The 18946-nt window shown below is 42.0% G+C and overlaps 1 long non-coding RNA gene across 1 annotated transcript; it reads left to right on the top strand.

Annotated features, from left to right (window-relative positions):
* Positions 1-11453: 11453 nt before the first annotated feature.
* LOC111970668 (uncharacterized) lies at positions 11454-15810 on the top strand. The gene is made up of 4 exons (XR_002878147.2): positions 11454-11733; positions 13399-13443; positions 13562-13670; positions 15437-15810. It is a non-coding gene; the product is annotated as an uncharacterized lncRNA (long non-coding RNA).
* Positions 15811-18946: the final 3136 nt, after the last annotated feature.

Below are 18946 nucleotides of genomic sequence, written 5' to 3' on the forward strand. Positions count from 1 at the left end.
TTCAGTCTGGTTTTAGACCCCATCTAGCACTGAGACTGCACTTGTGAAGGTGGTAAATTACCTTTTAATGGCGTCAGACCGAGGCTCTGCATCTGTCCTCGTGCTCCTAGACCTTAGTGCTGCCTTTGATACCATCGATCACCACATTCTTTTGGAGAGATATACATTGTTTGTCTTCAGGAAGGCAGTGAGTTGCTGCACAACAGCTTTTTCAAAATGTTTTGAGAGGAATGGAAGATTCGATATAGGCCGATAGTTTTTTATATTTTCTGGGTCAAGGTTTGGCTTTTTCAAGAGAGGCTTTATTACTGCCACTTTTAGTGAGTTTGGTACACATCCAGTGGATAGAGAGACGTTTATTATGTTCAACATAGGAGGGCCAAGCACAGGAAGCAGCTCTTTTAGTAGCTTAGTTGGAATAGGGTCCAGTATGCAGCTTGAAGGTTTAGAGGCCATGATTATTTTCATCATTGTGTCAAGAGATAATGTACTAAAACACTTGAGTGTCTCTCTTGATCCTAGGTCCTGGCAGAGTTGTGCAGACTCAGGACAGCTGAGCTTTGGAGGAATACMCAGATTTAAAGAGGAGTTCGTAATTTGCTTTCTAACGATCATGATCTTTTCCTCAAAGAAGTTCATGAATGTATTACTGCTGAAGTGAAAGCCTTCCTCACTTGGGGAATGCTGCTTTTTAGTTAGCTTTGCAACAGTATCAAAAATAAGTTTCGGATTGTTCTTATTTTCATCAATTAAGTTGGAAAAATAGGATGATCGAGCAGCAGTGAGGGCTCTTCGAAACTGCACGGTACTGTCTTTCCAAGCTYGTCGGAAGACTTCCAGTTTGGTGTGGCGCCATTTCCGTTCCAATTTTTTGGAAGCTTGCTTCAGAGCTCGGGTATTTTCTGTATACCAGGGAGCTAGTTTCTTATGACAAATGTTTTTAGTTTTTAGGGGTGCAACTGCATCTAGGGTATGGGCAAGGTTAAATTGAGTTCCTCAGTTAGGTGGTTAACTGATTTTTGTCCTCTGACGTCCATTCTCGTTCTTCTCGAGATTCATCAGGAACCAGGCGAAAACTAGAAACGACCCCAGTTTCACCCTCTACACCTCAACTAACCAGGTGTCTATGAAAAGTGAGAAACCTGCCAGGTYCAGCAGCAAGACACCTGTGACTGTATACAAAATGTGTCATCTGTGTCATCTGAGCCCTCAGACCACCAAACCAAACCCAGTAAGACAAAGGTTGAAAGCCCTGACCATCACTGCCCAATACATGACAAGCCTCATCCTCTTAAAAAGTGTCTTGGGTTTAGGTACCAAACTCTAGATGAGCGCCAATCATATCTCAAAGAGAACGGCATTTGTTTCCGACGTTGTGGGTCAACTCAGCACAGAACTAAAGACTGTAAGGTGTCAATCAAGTGCTCTGAGTGCGACAGCAACAGACATCTTGCTGCTCTGCATCCAGGCCCCTTCAAATACAGATACCGCTACAGCAGAGAACGAGCATTGCGGGGAGCAAGGTGACGATGCTCTTCTATCTGTCACCTCAAAGTGTACGGAGATCTGTGGTGAGGCAGTCAATCCAAGATCATGTTCAAAAATATGCCTAGTCAAAGCTTATCCAGCTGGGAAAAGAGAGAAAGCTGTCAAAATGTATGTAGTGCTTGATGAACAGAGTAACAAATCTCTGGCCAAGACAGAGTTTTTCAATCTCTTCAACATCAATGACAACTCTGCTCCATACATCATGAAGACCTGTTCTGGGGTAACAGAGACTTCAGGCAGGAGAGCCATCAACTTCATGGTGGAGTCTATAGATGGACACATGCAGCTTATTCTCCCTACTCTGATAGAGTGTGATATGATGCCAGACGATAGGATGGAGATTCCCTCCCCCGACATTGCGTATCATCATTCCCATCTGCAACCAGTTATGGACAAATTCCAGCTGTAGGCCAGACGCTCCCATCCTCCTGCTCTTAGGACGAGACATCTTAAGGGTACACAAGGTACGAGAGCAAATCAATGGGCCCCACGACACTCCTTATGCACAGCGACTCGACCTCGGGTGGGTCATCGTGGGTGAGGTCTGTCTGGGAACGGCTCACCGACCAGCSAATGTTTACGTGTTCAGGACAAACATACTTCAAAATGGTCGCACATCCTATCTGAGCCCTTGCCCTGACATCATCCAGGTAAAAGAGAACTACAACAGCGTAGCTCAGAAACACATCTCTCCCTCTACAGTGCACTCGAGAGATCCAAGCACAACTGTGAACACAGACAGCCTGGGATGTTCCGTGTTCGACAYAACACAAGACGATGATAAACCAGCACCATCAGTGGAGGACAAAGCCTTCTTGGACATGATGGACAAACAGGTTTTCCAGGATGATGGAAACAACTGGGTGGCTCCACTACCCTTTCGCCCCACTAGACGTCGCCTTCCTAATAACAGGGAGCAGGCCATGAACCATCTCACATCACTTCGCAGGACTTTAGACAAAAAGCCTGACAGGAAGCGTCATTTTATTGACTTCATGCAAAAGATGCTGGATAACGACGCACCTTCTCCGCCATTAGAGGGAGACAAAGAACGCTGGTATCTGCCCATATTTGGTGTTTACCATCCACAAAAGCCTGAACAAATAAGAGTAGTATTTGACTCCAGTTGTAAGTGTCAAGGCGTGTCACTTAACGATGTTCTGCTCAGTGGTCCAGACTTAAACAACACACTCTTGGGTGTCCTAATGCGCTCCTGCAAGGATTGCATTGCACTAATGGCAGATGTGCAAAWWKTMTTTTACTGTTTTGGTGTACGTGAGGATCACAGAGATTACTTAAGGTTTCTCTGGTATGAAGACAACAACCCAGATAGAAACATAACTGAGTACAGGATGAAAGTCCATGTATTTGGGAACAGCCCCTCACCAGCCGTAGCCATCTACTGCATGAGACGAGTAGCTCTACATTGTGAGAAGGAACACGGGTCAGAACCCAAGCAATATGTAGTGAGGAACTTCTATGTCGATGATGGGCTGACATCAGTAGCTACTACAGAAGAAGCTATCAACATTCTTAGAAAAACACAAGCAATGTTGGCGGAGTCCAACATGAATCTACACAAGATTGCATCCAATAGCAAAACAGTTATGGAAGCCTTCCCCATGGAGGACCGTGCAAAAGACTTAACAGATCTGGACCTAGGAGTGGATCCTCTCCCCTTTCAACGGAGTCTGGGACTTTCCTGGAACCTGGAAACAGACAGCTTCTCATTCCAGGTGTCCCACAATGAGAAGCCTTTTACGCGGAGAGGCATCCTGTCCACAGTGAATAGGCTTTATGACCCCCTTGGGTTCGTGGCTCCAATAACAATGCAAGGTAAAGCCTTAATCAGAGAACTCTCTTRTGATCAGAGTGAGTGGGATGCCCCTCTTCCCACAGAAAAAGAAGAGGAGTGGAAAGTGTGGAAGGAATCTTTGATGGAGTTGGAYCATATTTATATTCAGCGGACCTACATCCCAGTCTCCTTGTCTACCACTCAAAGAAGAGAGCTACACATCTTCTCGGATGCCTCTACAGTAGCCATAGGGGCGGTAGCCTACCTGAGAGTTATTGACTCGGAAGGTCAATGCCATGTTGGATTTGTCATGGGAAAATCAAAATTGGCCCCTCATCCGGCCCACACTATCCCACGCCTAGAACTMTGTGCGGCTGTGCTAGCTATTGAGATGTATGAACTGATCAGAGATMAAATGGACATTGATGTAAATGCAGCCAAGTTCTACACAGACAGTAAGGTAGTTCTCGGTTACATCCACAATGTCACCAAAAGATTCTATATGTACTGTATGTTGCCAATAGGGTAACTCGCATCAGGAAGTCTACCCATCCAGATCAGTGGTGTTATGTAAACACTGACAGCAATCCAGCAGAKCATGCAACCAGGCCTATACTTGCTGCACTCTTAAAGCACACCAGTTGGTTCTCAGGTCCACCTTTCCTGACCCAAACAAACTCAAGTGAGCCTGAGAACATAAGTTTTGACCTTGTAGAGCCTCACGCAGACGCAGAGATTCGACCCGACGTCACTGTCTTCGCCACTAAGGTTTCTGGAGCTCAACTCGGCTCTCATCGCTTTGAGAGGTTCTCAAGCTGAAAAGCTCTCAATCGAGCCACAGCACGACTCATTCATGTTGCCAGATCCTTCCATGACGGTGCAGACAACACCAGCTGTGGAGACGCAGAAAATGGACAGCAGAAAAGCCAAATGTAAAAGGAGATGTTGTCTTATTGAAAGACAGTCAGGCGCACAGAAATGTCTGGCCAGTGGTCAAAACCTTTCCCAGTACTGACAAAAAGGTTAGGAAAGTAGAACTAAAAATTGTCAAGCAAGGAGCTGCTAAGGTGTTTCTGAGACCAATCTCAGAGATTGTTGTTCTTCTTTCTGAAGCATCCMAGAGACAAAAGATAAAAATAGAAAGAAGGACATTATTTGTTTCTTTATGTTTTATTTCATYGTGGCACAATTTCATTATACCAGGAGGTGAGTGTGCTGTTAGAAGGTAACAGATTATTTTATGGTTAAGATGGATTTTCATTGTGTTCCATGGTGTTATTCACCCCCTAGTGGAGCTTTCGGGTACTTAGAAATACTGTACGCAAACAGGAAGTAGAGAATTCGTTCTGCACGCATAGAAGCAGCTAAAAACAACGCTAGGTGCAGGTCTTTCAGTGTAGTTATTTCTTGTCACGCTTCAGCCTCSSAAAATATGTGTTTGTAAGTTTGCATTTAGCTAGTGATGATAATCTTGTTATTGATAGAGTTGCTTACATATCAATGTTGGTTGGTTGCATTTACTCACACAAATTTATGCAACTTCAAATGTATAATGTACAGCTACAGTATGTCGGTGTGAATAGAATACTAAAGTATATTATTTTCTGTATTTTGCAGTTTCACAGCATAAACGTTTTGCATAGGAACYCAACTCAAGGGCAGAATAGGCAATGCTACCAAATACTAATTGAGTGTATGTAAACTTCTGACCCACTGGGAATGTGATGAAAGAAATAAAAGCTGAAATAAATCATTCTCTCAGCTATTATTCTGACATTTRACATTCTTAAAATAAAGTGGTGATCCTAACTGACCTAAAACAGGGAATTTTTACTMGGATTAAATGTCAGGAATTGTGAAAAACTGAGTTTAAATTTATTTGGCTAAGGTCTATGTAAACTTCCAACTTCAACTGTATATATTTRKCATACTCTCTCATACAGATAGTGGCAACAGGTGGATACTTTCAGATCAGGGTTTGAGTCAATTCCTTTTTAATTAAATCAATTCCAATTTTCCTCAATGGTTCTCTATAATGTTTCCATCCAGTTTTTACGCGAGTAAAGTCATGGCATATAAAACAAATTCACGACAGGTGTAAAAAATGAAGTGTCGATACAAGTTCATGAATGTCGACAGACAATTCGTTCTTTCGACATGGTGGGATCTTTTTGTGTCTGTAAAATTAATTATGCGACAATTACAGTGGAAACTCCTTTATGTGTAAATATTGATAATAAACCATCATATTGATGTAAACTAGTAGTCACGCAATGATATGCTAAGTGGTACGACCACTACGATGTGGAAAAGCAATGAGTCTATAGACAGAAGAAATAAATTATGATAAACTTCATGGTGGTTAAGTGATAGACAGTGATCAGCTTGATGATCATTTCCAATACATWTTTTTTTTTTTTTTTGAATGCTGGTGACATGATGATTGATGCTTTGCTATCAATTATCCACATCTCATCAAAACCTAGTCTGCCACTTTATCAGTGAACTGTTGTCTAGAGAGCTTGCGCCAAAACCAGATTGGGCAAGTTTGTGGCAAAACCATCAATAGAGTTAAAAATGTGATGGATCGCATTGAACTTCTGCTCTTTATTCGGTCCCATGGAAACTAAAGCACAAAAAATATTTGTATGTGCACTACATCATCACTCACAGCATTTTATTCGTAACATGTCAGTTTGATGGAAAATGGGAGTAACAGTGCCATAATGGCTTTAAAATGAACTCATTTCCTTTTACTATAATTTAAGTGATGCATATGACTTCCCTCATGCATGCATCTTAGGGTGTTGCTTGTGACATAATCCATGTATTTAACATGTGCAAAGGGTGTCAATGCAGACAAGTGAGATCCTTACACTGATTTGCGTCACATTTGAATGCAATAATTGATGCATAGAGAAGGCACAGAGTAGACACTGGATATTATATCAAATCAACCAAATAACCAATCAATCAAACTTGATTGGTCTATATAATCTAAATATCTATTCTCTATATCATCCCAGGAATCTTGCGGTTTATTTTCACAATTCTTGTCTGTCCATTTTTGTTGTTTGGTCCTCGGGTTACTATATCAACAGATCACAGAAAAGGTCAAAATGAACTCAAGGATCTGTAAAAGAGTCATCAATGTTAAAATAGGTCTGCTAATCAATGGTGTGAAATGTGTCAGCTGAACACGTTATTGTAGATACATTTATTGCAGAGAAAGAGAAAGTTACACAAAATAGGAACCCATATCAAGAATGAGATGAGTAATGTCAGCAGCGATATGAATTTGTTCGGAGGCACCAGCAGGAGAGCTTTCTCCTCGAGAGTAAGACATCAGCTAAACAGGCAATATAGTGGGATTACACCTGACACTCCGCTGGTGGGTCCTAATCACTTCCTTGTCTCTTCCCAGTAAGCAGCTTATGAAGTTATTCCTCACTAATCATTTCACTTGTTTTTTTTCTCACATATTTGAATGCCGTCCTCAAATATGAAAAGCAGTGCAATCCCCCTGCACCCTATTGTGAGTGTGACTTCAACTGCATTAATTGTCTTTTACAGTCATTTTCCACATTGTCTTTGCTTTGTTTGGATTGTTATGACAGTGTGAAAGTCAACACCATTATCTAGACAGGAAAGGAAAGTCTGCTTTGCAGCAGGGTCCAAATAAGTGCCAACAGCTTAGTATAATTATTKGATAACATTTGTGGGTATTGGAGCTAATATGTTTTCYAAATTAGGCAAGTTAAGAGSTTTTCAATGTGGTGTTGTGTATGATTTTGGTTTTAAGTGACAATCAAGTCCTTATAAATGCAATAGCTTGGGACTATTTAGAATATTTTGAATGTGAGCTTGCAGTTATCAATGGTAGAACAAGTGTTTTGAAGTGAGATGACATCGTCTTATGTAKGCAAGTAGGCGTCGGTCCTGTGCGACAGTCAAATGTCACACTATCTCGCGATGATGGGACTGGTGATGCAATATGCATTCATTCAAAGTGCACTCATCAGGAGCCAACTGTGTGTATGCATCGCTCATTTAGTTACTCTACTCAAATATGTGTTTGATTGAGGCACATTGGGGTGTGAGGAATTAATTCAGCTGACCCATTCAGCAGCTCTGGCAGTTTTAATCAGAGAGGCAGTTAGCCGAACAAAATAAAAAATGAACCAAATGAACTTCTCAAGTAAGTACAACAGATCGGCCCCAGCCAAATCAATTAGCTATTGGCAGYAGTGAGAGATGTTTTGTCCCCATCTCCCGGAAAGCCCGGCACAGAGGCACAGCTCCACAAATGTTATTTATATTTTCACTGCGATGTAGACAAATGGGGCACGTCTGTGTCACACTGAACAAAAACAGAGTTGGCGCTGTCAACTAATTACTCTAAATGAATTAGGCCTACTCATCAAAATAAAGTGGCAGAAAAGCTACCCCTTATTTGAAATTCTCTACCCTGTATTCATCCATTTCTGATTGAACTATTGTTGTGCTCAGACATGACGCACTGCTTTGCCCATGGATTCTGTAACACGCGCAAAGTAATGACTTACATTAATTGTGTGCTTCATTGGTTATCCGTCTCTGGAAAATGTACCACATGTTTATAGTTAATTGGGAATCACATGAGGTGCAGACCATCTTTAATGTAGAGGCAAGTACAGGGGACAGAGAGCGTGTAAAGTAGAGCAGAACGTCTGGTCTGGCYACTTTAGGATTACTAGAGAACAGATACTTCCTCATTGGCTGACAAAAGTCAACGCAGCAGGTGTTCAAGGTTTGTGGAGAATCGAATCTTGGAAAGGGATGAGGACAGAAGCTGCATTAAAAATGTTTCCTGACCATCCTTGTGTCCATAATGTTGTCCGATAGAGATAAAAAGTCAATTTGGCTGATGAGGAAAGCTTTGTTCTGGCTATTAGGGAGTATCTATGTTCTACAACTATTCAATGGATTCTGACATTTTTTCTCATCTCTATAGCTCTCATCCTCACCAATAATTTGTATAGAAATTAGTTAGTAAAGGAGATCATTCTGCATGATTAGGAGGATGCATGGGATGTTTGAATATGCAGTCTGGCAAACAAACAAACAAGACTGATCTTATAATCAGGTTACAACTAATCTACACTCACTTGCTTGTAGTGAGTGAGACCGTGAGAATCACAGAAAGAGGGCATTGCAGGACACAGAGACAGATTTTAAATTAACTTTGAGCTGCAGTCCGTTTCAAAAGACAGCACAATTATGAACGTGAAACTGAAATTGAATTAAGGGATTAAAGCTTACTGTACTGCTAGATAAAATGAGCCCCTAGGACTGTGAATGATATTAAACCTACTTAATTGTTTCTCTCCAAATGAAATTATTATAAGGTTKATTTAGATTTTGTGCCAGTACAGTAACAACAGAGGACATAATTCCTGTGGAAGATTCTACCTTCTGTCCTTCTCATGTGGTTTATAGCTTATTATTTTGTGTAAATGTGATAATAATGGAGAGACCAAGAGAAACTGATAAAAAGAGCTCAATTTAAATAGCAGMCTCAAGCAGTCTTCTTGTCTTCTTTAGGCGTCTCTGATTCTTTGGAAAAGAGGTGCACAAGTTCAATTCTCTGCACGCAGGCATAGAAAATGATTAAATTGAAAAAAGTTTTCACATTCAAGCTGAACAAGCAATTTGCTAACCACCTCATTGGCCACCAGAACAAATTGCCTTGTATTTGTCAGCCTGCAGTCAAAGGCATCGAGAACAGCAGGTCGCGTTAGCTGGTATCTGACACTTGTCTACTCAGACAACATTTTGGCAGATTTGCTGTGGTGGCTGTGCAGTGTTGTATGGCTTGAGGGGAGGGAAAAGCAATCGATAGAAATTGAAAGTCCAAATGACGAGTTGATCACAAGCCGGAGCGCACCGTGGCTCTTCGTGGAGATTGACATTTCGCCACGGTGCCAATCAGACAAGCCGAGGCCTGCTAGATTTAAAGCTTGTACCAAATCGACCAGATGCCACCTGTGTAGGAATGGCAAGCCTCTTGGAAGTGATATATCAGCGAGGAGGCTGTCAGTTAATCGATAACCCCGCCGAGCCCACGGGTGGCCGCTGCTGTCGGGGTCGTTTTTCAGACCGCCCCACTCGCCATGGCATCTTCTTACTGGCATGCACTCATTGCATTATAGCATCAGCCATCCAAGCACTTTGAGTCTCGGGTTTAGGCGATAAAGATTCCCCAAATGTCAAGAGTGGGGCGGGCGAGGAGAGGCTTTGGGGTGTCGTGGTTCTTGGTGGGGGGGTGTGAAAGTTGCTGACTCGCTCACTTCTGAGGGCTTCCTGCTGGGGCTTTAAGCATGAGGAGGCCCCTTACTGGCAGGAGATCAGTCATGAAGCTGGGTCTGATTCAGCATGTAAGACAAACAAACACTTTAAATCTCTATATTTTAGTTTCCCCCCCATCAGTGGTTCAGACTGTCTGATGTGTTGGGCACTGAGAACAACTTACTTTATTTCTATTTTCATCCTCTTTGGGGAGTTCAGCAACTCATAACTTCTCTCTTATTTTCACCTTTTCTCCATATTAATATTTGCCAAATAATTTAGCTACAGCCACTTCTGTTTGCTTAGAAGATGGGACGATGATTTTGTGTGTGTTTGTGACGCAGACGATTTCAAGCACTTAGTCGTGAAATGTTATCCCATGCTCTCATATTCCTCAAACACTTTCTGGTGGCTCATCCTCCATGATTCTCACTCGCAGTAAGAGGCAGCCACACATTACCAGATGGCATCAAAAAACAGCCAGCAGCGCCTAAACGAACGGAGAGATGGCGGMCTACGTCCCAAATGGCACCCTATTCCCTATATAGTGCACTAGGGCCCTGGCCAAAAGTAGTGCACTATGTAGGGAATAGGGTGCCATTTGGGACAGAGCCATGGAGATTGTAATGGGTGATGTGTTCCCTCAATGAGCCGCCTCCTGGACAGGGGAAAACCCATTTTCTGCTGTTCCTCCAGCCGTGATCTCTGAACCGTGCAGCCAGGCTAATGTGCTGTTTCACAGCTGTGTGTGTGTGTGGTGGGTGGCACTCCAGCTGAGTTTGTTTATCTCAAATGTGTTGATCTATCAGGGGTTGAGACCTTTGCCATCTTGAGCCACATATAGACCAAAACACACACCTTGTCTAAATGCAGTCTCACCCTAACTTAAAGACATCCTCCAGTGATTTTTGAACTTTTCCTGTTGAAAAGCAATATCCCAAGTATAAATACAGTACTCACACTAAAGGATAAAAATATGTTTTGAGCAAAATAGTGTTTTTTTAGACACTYCAAACTTCAAGGAGTTGGTGTGATTGTAATTTTGTGATGTCATCAGCCTCTCCCATTGCTCGGGGAACAATGGAGGAGCAATTGAGTACCACAGTATGAGTCATAATACATTTGTTTTTCCACCATACATTTTTCCATAGGGGATTTTAGAARTACTTCATATAAGGTCTATGTTTCGTGTAGGCTTACCCTGGCGTGATATTTTAATAACCGCGCAAATCTCTCTTGGACAAGGTAATTTGTACCAATATATTCGCCTGTAATTCCCCCACAAAAATGAAAAGCTAATTAGCCACGAATGTGGCTATCATACAGAACTACACAATCTGTGTCACGACTCCGACCGAGGCAGGCTCTCCTTCCCGTTCGGGTGGCGCTCGGCGGTCGTCGTCACCGGCCTATTAGCTGCCACTGATCCTTTTCTCCCCCTCCTTATGTGTTCATTGGTTACACCTGTTTTCATTTGTTGGTAATTAGTTGGGCTTATCAGTCAGCCGGCCCGCCTGGTTCTTTGTGCGGGATTGTTAGTTGTTAAGCGTGGTGTCTGTTTTGAACTACGTGTCTACGTGGTTACTGGACTGCTTTCATTCCCCCCGTGTCTGGGGTAGTTTTTTGTGAGCACCCAGTGTATTAGAAGGGTGACTTTAGTTTCTCAGTGTTCATTAAAAGGGAACATTTGTTATTGCACCCTCTGTTTCCTGCGTTTGACTTCGCACTCCGACACCCAGTCCTTACAATCTGTCACAAGCATTGACATAACTCAAGGCGCTGATTGGGAAAACCACCACATTTCTTAATGCAAACTCACATCGACAAGTAGCAAGTCGATATTATAGCCTTTTTAGTTTCATGTGTAAATAATTGGTATTGCGTATTTCTCGTGTGTACTTGTTCAACATTTTTTTATTCATATGTTTTGAATTACCCTGGCCTTCATAGCTTACTAGCTAACCTTAGGTCTCTCCGTCAATCAGAAGCAAGGATGGTTCTGTGCTATGTATCGTATTGTAACCACTACTCCAATAAGTACGTCGCTGGAGCTGTGTGATGAGGTAAACCRTGTTTGCTAGCTGCTGACAAGCTTTTTTAGTTAGGTCAAAGATCTGTGGTTAGCTAGATGCTTATGAATATTAGCTAGATAACCACTGACTGTASTTGTGTACAACGCACGTTACCTTCCTTACAAGTAAAAATAAAACCAGCATAGGTTAGCATAATGACTTGTGACCTTTTGTTATTGATAAGTCCTTGTGAGCTAGCCAGCTAGTTAACTCACGGTTTGTGTAGTCATACTTTTTCACGTGGTGACATGGTAGCTATTGTTAGCCCAGCAGGACAGGGATATAGCTAGCTAAATATTGCCTGGTGGGCTAGCTAGTTACGCAGCTTGGTTGGCTACATTAACTAGCTAACGTTGCACTGTATCTCACCGTGGTTTGGTCAGACTTTCCCGACAGGCAGTGACATGTTAGCAAATGTGCCTAACGTAAGCGCTAACTAACAAACGTTAAATATGAAATATTCATGCCCTGGTGAACTAGCTAGAATGTCACCACCCGTGGGGTCTGGGGAAAGTCTGACTAGACGAACGATGAGCTAATGTAACTAGCTAAACTTCAGCTGGCTAGCTAGCTCACAAAGGACTTGCTGGCTTAATAATGTTTTCCCATAAAAAAAACACAAACGGTTTTGTTCCTCGAGTGCATCTGTTGTACCTGACTAATCAAATGGCCTGGAAGTCATTTATACATGTCAGCAGGGATGGAATTTAAGCTAGCACYAGCCTTTGTTTTTTCAGACTGGGCTAGTATACAATGTGCCAAACTAGCCTGACAYTAGTGAAATTTTGCATTTATCAACATTGCATGCCACAGATTTAGGACCTGACTGTTACCCGGGCTAGTAGAAATTGTGGTCTGCTGGCCAGTGTKCAAAATCCTTATGTTCCATCCCTGCWTGTRAGTCCCTTTCAGACGAGCCCCCTATAACTACTGGTCTTCCTCAGTGACCTCACGGCTGAGGGTTATAACTTTCCTCTTGAGAATTAAAACCAGAAGTAACACAACACTTCTCTTTGTGCAGATAGTACCATAGACAGACATGTTCATCTAGTTGAGCATTCCATATAAGTCGGCCATCCCAGCAGAAATGTCCCATCCACATAGGAATTTAGATGTGCAGATTGGGTATTGATCTGTTTATTTTACCCTTACTATAGTGAAGTCTGTGGGTTATGGTATTTTATTATAGATGTTACCATTTTAGTCATCAACTTAGCTAGCAAAAGTAACTGTCTTGCAGATGGGCGGATCGGAAACCCATTGACAATGCAGCTGCTATTTTCTGGTTAGAATAATAAATGGTCATGTATTTACCAAYAAAAGGTAGCTCATCCACCATGGCAGAAGAGGAAGATCCAGACTGTTGATTGGGAAACAAGAACAAACATGAGGATTGAGTGTTGAGGGACCACGTAACGTAGACACATGGAGTCAGGAAGCAGGTGCAGTTAGTAAGTTTAATAATAACGCCCCGTCTGACATGGACACAAGCAATACTGAGTAATACAGAGCGGGGGAGGATGTGTGACAGACAACTTGTCACATTGTCCAAGGTGTGTTTGTGTTACGATAAACAATGTGTTTTCTGTCCAGATAAAGATGGTGATACAGCATTGAAAAAGACCTCCACTGACCAAATGTCTCTTTGTTTTCCAGTCCATAGGAGTGCATCTCTCATACCATCTGGTGCATGGACATCAGGTGTGTTCCGAGCACGAGCGTAATATTGTGGAGACTACAACACATCGAGCCAGTAGGGACAGGTCAGCAACTCATCAAATAGACATTGTGTAAAACAACCCTTTTCCAAATGTTTTAGACATGAGGCATAACATGCGGAAAATCAGGCTCACCACGAGAAGCAGTCCATGATCAACGCCACCCTCAGCAAGGAGATTTGCTGTAAGTGTATTCTCTCTCATTCTGGGGTAAGGCATATKATTTATAAATCCCATATCAATTCCAACAGTGCTCAAGATAAAGTGAAATGTGTGGTACTACTGAATAAAACTGTGAGGAGATGCACTCAGACCAGCCTTTGTGATTGAACTTAGGTTAACTACTGTCACGCTTGTCGTAACGTTGAAGAGAGGAGGACCAAGGCGCAGCGTGAATGAATACATTCTTGATTTATTTAACGAAGACGAAAATGAAGAACACTTGACAAACTAATACAAAACAATAAACGTGAAGCTAATGAAAACTAGTGCTGACACAAACACTACACATAGACAATAACCCACAATACAAAACAGGCTACCTAAATATGGTTCCCAATCAGAGACAACGCAAAACACCTGTCTCTGATTGAGAACCATATCAGGCCAAACACATAGAAAAAGACAAACCAGACATACAACATAGAATGCCCACACAGATCACACCCTGACCAACCAAAACATAAAACATACAAAGCAAACTATGGTCAGGGCGTGACAACTACATTACTTTAGTTAGCTGTTTTGAGCAAAARTTAAATGTAATATAACCTATTTGAGAAGCCTATTGCTTGTGTATGATCTTTATTKATTGTTCACTTGTTTTTCAACAATGTCAGGTATAGGCAGGGATGACTGGGGCCTTCAGCAAGTAAGTAATTTGAACATCACAGATATAAATTCCCACCTTGCCCATGATAAAGTTAACTATACTTAACAAAATATAAACTTAAATGTTTAGCTGAAATTGTCACGTCCTGACCATAGTTCTTATGTGTTTTGCTTGTTTTAGTGTTGGTCAGGACGTGAGCTGGGTGGGCATTCTATGTTGTGTGTCTAGTTTGTCTGTTTCTGTGTTCGGCCTAATATGGTTCTCAATCAGAGGCAGCTGTCAATCGTTGTCCCTGATTGAGAATCATATATAGGTGGCTTGTTTTGTGTTGGGATTTTGTGGGTGGTTGTTTCCTGTGTCAGTGTTTGTGCCACARGGGACTGTGACGGTTAGTTTGTTTGTTATTTTGTATAGTGTCTTGTTTTCGTGTATATTAAATCATGGAAACTTACCACGCTGCACATTGGTCCTCCGATCCTTCTCGCCTCTCCTCGTCCGAGGAGGAGGAAGAGCTAGACTGCCGTTACAGAAATAAAATATGACTTTTCCCATACGCACAAAAACGACGAGCACAGGTGTGGCATATCAAGAAGCTTATTAAACAGCATGATCATTACAACGGTGCACCTTGTGCTCGTCGTCCTTGCCAGAGTCTTGACCTGACTGCAGTTCGGCGTCGTAACCAACTTCAGTGGGAAAATGCACACCATCGATGGCCGCTGGCATGCTGGAGAAGTGTGCTCTTCCCGAATGAATTCCGGTTTCAACTGTACAGGGCAGATGGCAGACAGCGTGTATGGCTTTGTGTGGGCGAGCAGTTTACTAATGTCAACGTTGTGAACAGAGTGCTTCATGCTGGCGGTGGTGTTATGGTATGGGCAGGTATAAGCTACTGGCAACGAACACAATTACATTTTATTGATGGCAATTTTAATGCACAGATACATTTACATTTACATTTAAGTCATTTAGCAGACGCTCTTATCCAGAGCGACTTACAAGTTGGATACTGTGATGAGATCCTGAAGCCTACTGTTTGATTCATCGCCATCACCTCATGTTTCAGCATGATAATGCTCAGCACCATGTCGTAAGGATCTGTACATAATTCCTGGAAGCTGAAAATGTCCCATTTCTTCCATAGCTTGCCTACTCACCAGACATTTCACCCATTGAGCATGTTTGAGATGCTCTGCATCGACGTGTAAGACAGCGTGTTCCAGTTCCTGCCAATACCCAGCAACTTCGCACAGCCATTGAAGAGGAGTGGGTCTACATTCCACAGGCCATAATCAACAGCCTGATCAAATCTATGTGAAGGAGATGTGTTGTGCTGCTTGAGGCAAATGGTGATCACACCAGATATGGGTTTTCTGATCCATGCCCCTTTTTTAAAGGTGTGCATAGCTGTTTTCCCAGTCATGGGAAATCCATAGAGTAGGGCCTATGAATTCATTTCAATTGATTGATGTCCTTATACTGTATGAACTGTAACTCAGTAAAATCTTTGAAAGTGTTGCATGTCGTGTTTATTTGTCTTCAGTTACTTTAGTTGGCTGCTTTGAGCAAAACGTATATGTAATCTATTCTGGGAGCCGTGTGTGGAATATTTTTGGACCATTGGATTCCCTGAACAGGTACTGACAGGAGGAGCAATATCAGTCTGTCAGAGGTCGTCACGCTGGATGGAGATGGAGGCTTTGGTGGTCCACACGTTGAACGTAAATAAAGATTACAATAACATCTTACAGGTATGTACTGTATTCATGTTTTCACTGTGAATGGTAATGCCTGCTGGGTAATTTTTTTGACCGTTCTGTAAATATGACTGTAAATTAAGGAATTTTACCGCCACCGCGTAGCATTCTGGGATCGCCACTGCCAGCTAGCCACCAATTTTGAATTATTCAAGAGAAGTGAAGGCATGGATTACTTAASGTTATAGGCTATTTTTACAGCGATCAACAACCTATTAACAAAGGCATCAACGAACAAGGTATGGATTTTTGCATGCTTTTATGTGAACGGAATGTACTGAATGTGTGCCACTTGATTAGTCAATGTGAAAATATGAATAAACTTTAGCTGGCTGTTGTGAGTGCTGACGCTCCAAATAGAAAATTGCCTGTGCAAGGTTGATCACTCTTTGGGATATAAACTGAATACAAAACGAAAATAGGATTGCAACAAACTCCCTTCAAATATTGTTTTATTGCCGACACATTTCGGACAAGTTCCTTTGTCAGGACACAGTGACTTAGCAACAGTGGAGTTTTAACCACATTAATGATAAAGCACAGAGGTGTGGACTCGAGTCACATGACTTGGACTCGAGTCACAAATATGATGACTTGCAACTCGACCTTGACAACAATGACTTGTGACTTAACTTGGATTTGAGCCTTTTGACTCGAACTGACTTGATACCCTCCCTAAGCCCAAATATTTAAAAAGTGTGCAGCGCATCAACTCTTAATTTAACGGATTACAGTTTGAATCGGATAGAAGCCAATCAAATTGTGCCAGCTGATAAAAAGTTGCGCGTGGCAGTGCAGAGGAACATCGGCGAGTGAATTCAGATTGAGCCGTTGGAAAGATGATACCCAAAGTTATTATTTTCAGATATAAAAGACTACACTGTATCAACAAAAAACGGATTGCAATTTGCAAAACATGCGGGAAGAAAATGACAGACTTTGTTCGACATTTGAAGCTGKGCAAAGAACGGTAAATATAGCCGACAGCTATAACATTCATAACTTTGCCCGTGTTTTGCATGTTGGCTAAGGTAACGTTAAATCAATGAGCCTCCACACAGTCAGTCAGTGCTGGAACGTGATCATTGTTAAGATTGAGCTACAGCTGGCTAGGCAGTTGGTAGCCTAAATCCTGCCTGGTGTTACTGCTGCTCCTAAAGCCATAGACATGTTAGCGTACTGTAACCACACACTGTGAGGTTGGGCGATTTGTGTACTAGCCTACATCGCCCGATAGCGATCCTCGATAGTCAATCGCTGGTGGGGGGTTCTTATGGCTAGTCATGTATTACCATGGAAATATAACGTTTATTTGGAAAGTAATAAATATATTTTTTTAAAGCATTCTTGATTTGCGTAAATGTAATATACCAACTATTACTCTTGTTAAAAATATGAAATCGTATTACATTTGGTGAAGAGCACATTATGACTTGTTTAGTACTTGATACTTGTTGGTCTTGACTTGAGACTTGAGTGCTAAGACTTGAGACTTACTTGTGACTTGTAAAACAATGACTTGGTCCCACCTCTGGTAAAGCATGTTTTGCCCAGTATGTAACTGCACAGCAGACATTTGCTGCACTTTTTAAAAGTGAGTCTGTGAGCAGCATGCTACAACACATGCCCAACCCTCAATGGAGAATGATGTAAGGGATGGGAAGGGATTTCAGGGGAATTCATTGTTTAAAACTGAGCCATCTTKCGTTGGTCCAATCCAATTGGTTCAGGATTATTTTAATCATTTTTGAGTTTACCTTACTCTGACAGATATTTTACCAAATAACAGATCCCCTATAGARCATATGTAGTTTGTTCTCCTGTGTAGAGAGTAGGTTTATAAATATTTTGGCCTAMACAAAATATTTGACCCTTTCATCAAAGATCTGAAAGCTCTAGAGGCGAGTGMCATTAAGATACCGTAAGTCAGTGGTCTCCAACCGGTCGATCGCGATCAACTGGTCGATCTTCAAGGCATTCTTAGTCGATCGCCAAATATTTCTGTAGAAAAGCCAACGAACGATAAAGGCTTGCACTCCTTTTTTTTAAATCGTGTTGCGCTATTGCAGGTAGGTGCACTTGATTCAAAAGTCCTGCACACCGGGTAAGCAGTGTTCCCATGAGACAAACTCCGGCGGACTGGCAAATCTATGACTAAATCGAGTGCACCTACTGCACTGCCCAATCGGATAGCTCAAATCACGGTGGCTACAGCGCTTCCATGACCCTGGCTACAGCCAAAATGAATAGGCTACTAGCCTATGTAAGATTGAATAACTTTTTTAAAACKATGACCACAGAGAGACTGTCAACAAATACAACAAAGAGCTGCTGTTTTTATGAGTGAATTGAAGTTTATATTCAGCACTGTCACTGTTTTTATTCAACACTTACAAAACGCGCTTCTCCGTACTTCCGCTCGGGCTGCAGCTGCAATGATGACTAGCCAAGTATCGATAGCCCTGTGTTTCATTATTAGCAGCTCGTCATGTGATTTGATATTAAGGAATATTTTATCTTTCTCTGGTCATAAAAAACATGAATTTGTGCATGAGGCTGATGCGGTGTGACTCGTGTATGCCATCAGGTGGAAGACAGTGTTACCTACCTCTGGTCAGTCTCACCGGAGGAAAGAAAGGAGAGAGCAGGGACCGTGAGAGGTGGTTGGGAAAAATCGTTTTGAACGGTCATCCAACTCGGAATTCCAAGTCGGAAACTCGGGCATCTTTCTAGAGCTCCGACTTTTTGACCTGAAGATCACTGATGTTGTGATTTGACCTCGTTGACCATCAAAATCAGGTACCATCAGTCCATTAAAATAAAAAAAACTATTTCAGTTCCATGCTCCACAGTGCCTCACAAGTGCTAAACCAACTGATCTCTTTTGTTTTTGAAAT

Source organism: Salvelinus sp. IW2-2015, linkage group LG11 (assembly GCF_002910315.2).
Source record: "Salvelinus sp. IW2-2015 linkage group LG11, ASM291031v2, whole genome shotgun sequence".
Taxonomy (NCBI): Eukaryota; Metazoa; Chordata; class Actinopteri; order Salmoniformes; family Salmonidae; genus Salvelinus; species Salvelinus sp. IW2-2015.